This window comes from Hevea brasiliensis, chromosome 13 (assembly GCF_030052815.1).
Source record: "Hevea brasiliensis isolate MT/VB/25A 57/8 chromosome 13, ASM3005281v1, whole genome shotgun sequence".
Classification (NCBI taxonomy): Eukaryota; Viridiplantae; Streptophyta; class Magnoliopsida; order Malpighiales; family Euphorbiaceae; genus Hevea; species Hevea brasiliensis.
In genome coordinates, this window is record NC_079505.1 from 46938928 (window position 1) to 46942409 (window position 3482).

Below are 3482 nucleotides of genomic sequence, written 5' to 3' on the forward strand. Positions count from 1 at the left end.
CTACACTGAGAGATCATCGGGTATATTTAGTATACCGTAGTTTGCATTTTATATTATAATGTATGGTCACTGTATGTATATAATGTTCTTGGTTTTGAGCAGTTGTAAATTGAAAATTGTACCTTGAAGTTGTAAAATAAATTGTGAGTTATTTTGGCTTGTAAAATTTGTACTATATTTCTTTTATCTCAGCTTTGAAAATATCAAAAATTCTCGTGGATTTAAGTTGAGAAACATATTGAGCTGATCAAATTTTGGAGTTGAGATTGAGAAATATATTTGAAGTGCTTTTTATAGGTTTTTGAAGAACTATTTTATTCAAAATACAGATGGGACTCTGCCAAAATTTTTACAGAAATTGTTAATTCTTCAAAGGTGTTAGCTGTTTCACTTCAGTTCAAAAACTTTTTTAACACCTGTAAATAGTGCTCACCACTGTAAAAAGAAGTAAGAAAAGTTTTAAAATCCCTTGTAGTGTATTTAATGGGTATCAGTAGACGAAGTTGGTAATTCATTAGGTATACTACGGGATCATGTCATGCCTTACAGAGGGGTAGGGTGTGACATGTTTTAGTGGTATCAGAGCTAGTTTTTAAATTCTATTTTCATCTGTAATTTGAATATTCTTTCTTCATAGTACAACTGCTCAATATCATTGTTTGATACATACAGTACATTGCATTATAAATATGCACTAACGGGAGGAAATCTCTTTGTGTTATTTGTTCAGGAGGTCTAAGATCCTCGAATTGACTATGAAAGAGGGTGATTGTTCAGTCGATCAATCGATAGAGGCTGAGGTACAAGTTGAGGCCCCAGCTCCACAAAGTGTCGAAGGTCCGATTGTACTAGTTTTATCGATACAATTTACTGCATAAATGGCCCAGCAAATGGCCACTTTCTTTCAACAAATGGCTGATAATATGTCAGCCCAAGCCCAAGTACAGACCCAACCCCCACAAGGGCAACATGAAATAGACAAGAGGGAGAAACCTATGGGTCAGAGCTCAAGTAGTAATTTGAGGAAGAGAAAAGAATTTGAGGAGCCCCGAGCTCAGGGATATAACAGGGGTGGATCATCAAGGTAGAGACCACCAAGGTCCAGTCATCGAACAACTAGAAGTTCCTACCCTCCCCGCCAATGTGAAACTTGTGGTAGAAATCATGGTGGGGTATGCTACAAGGCCATAGGAGCCTGTTATAACTGTAGAGGCATAGGACACTTTACTAAGGACTGCACCAATACTTGCAAAGTTGGACCATCTCCTACTACTGCTGAAGGGTTAGTTCAGAGCCCTGTCACCAGAGGTTCACAACCACCCAGCAGAGGTAGAGGCAGGGGTAGAGGTAACCCAACAGGCAGCCAAGGCACAGTGAAACAATCAGAGCAAGATAGTGCCCTAGTCAGAGTCTATGCAATGAGACAGAGAGAAGAAGCCGAGACATCTGATGTTGTGGCTGGTACCTTCTCAACTTTTAATCAAGATGTAATTGTGTTATTTGATTCGGGTTCTACCCATTATTATGTGAGTGCTAGCATCATTGATTGCATTGCTGTTCCATGTACAAAAATGGACTTTGAGGTGTTAGTAACAAGTCCGCTAGGATAGGAGGTCAGGGTTAATAGAATGTATAGGGATTGTCCTTTAGTGATCCAAGGACACACCATTCTGTCTGATTTCATTGAAATGCCCTTCAGAGATTATGATATCATCTTGGGCATGGATTGGTTAGCCAGGCATCATGCCATGATTGATCGTAGGTCAAGATACCACTTTTGGTCTCCTCAAGATGCTGATGTGGTAATACATGGGGAGAGGCAGCTATTGCCATCAAACATCATTTCGACTGCACTAGCCAGAAAAAATGATCAGAAAGTGGTGTGAAGCATACTTGGCACATGTGGTAGACACCCAAGTGGGGAGTCCAGCATTGAGGGACAACCCTACAGTATATGACTTTCCAGATGTGTTTCCTGATGAATTGCCAAGATTACCTTCGGAAAGAGAAGTGCAATTTGAAATTAATGTTATGCCTGGTGTGGATCCAATCTCCATAACACCATATAAAATGGCACCAGCAGAGTTGAAGGTACAGTTGCAAGAACTACTTGAAAAGGGCTTCATCCGCCCTAGGATGTCACCATGGGGAGCGCCAGTATTGTTTGTTAAGAAGAAGGATGGCATTCTTCATTTATGTATTGTTTGACCTGGGGTTTGCATACTTTTATGTTAGTGTTAGAACTATATGTTCTGTTGTTATTCCTTTACAAGAGAATAAATTTTGATGCATTAGTGATTAGTCCTTTAAGATAAGGATTGTGATAATAAGTGAAATTAGTTTTGAAAGAGTTTATCGGCGAAAAGTATTTTCTAACACACCATAAATTATAAAGCTAAATGGCAAGCCTACTTAATGTAGGGCAAGAGGACGTAAAAGTAAGTTACAGTAATAGAATTGCTCTAGATGAGGGCAAGGATGTTACTATTAGTAATTGTTAATGGATATTGTAATCAGAATAAGACTTGAATATCAATAAATTTGAAAAGGATAAAATATCAAAAAATTTGATCTATTGGGATGTATCGTAGTAATTATGGCAATGTTCTTGATGTTTGTATTGTAGGCTGCAGATTACAGTACTGACTTGAGATTATTGTGTAGAGCTACGTACTACTCGATAGTACACCAAGATGAGGATAGTTGCCAACGGCATCTGTTTTGGTAGACAGAATTTAATTGTTAGAAATAAGTTTGAAAATCCTACTTAGGGATTTAAAACTCAAAAGTTAGAAAATCGGAAGGTTATAGTTAGTACAAAAGGAAGTAAGTTATAGAATATTGATAGATAAAAAGAGTTATGGAAGTAAAAATTCGAACAGTTGGTTCAGATATAACAAAGAAATGTTACGATTGTGAAGAAGACTATGGACTAGAATGGTTAGAGGACCAATGACTAGATAAATGATTCTAACATGGCCTCAAAGGTCATTCAAGAAGGAACATGAACCGAAATATTAGACAACAAAATAGTAAGAGAAGATTGGTATTATACAAACAAATTAAACGTTGTATTAGATTGTTAAAAGTCTTATACAAATTTGAGGAAAAGAAGATTATACGATCATATAGAAAGGAGAAAATAAACGTATGACTATTGTAAGATGGCTATTGGGTAAAATTTCATGGACGAAATTTATTTTAAGGGGGGGAGAATTGTAACACCCCTATGTTCGGTAGTGCGTTCTACTGTTTCAGTGACCAGTGTTGTCCGGACAGCTAGGATGCCTAGAACTACACTTCGATATGAGTGAGGAGACATAAAATAATGAAATAAAAGAAAAGAAAATACAAGAAAAACAAAGGAAAAAAAATAGCAAAGAAATGTAACCAGGTTAAGCGAGCCGAGAACCCTAGCAATGGGTGACCGTACCGGGAAGTCACGGCGTGGACCGTTGACTAGCCCTAGACTACGGGGAATC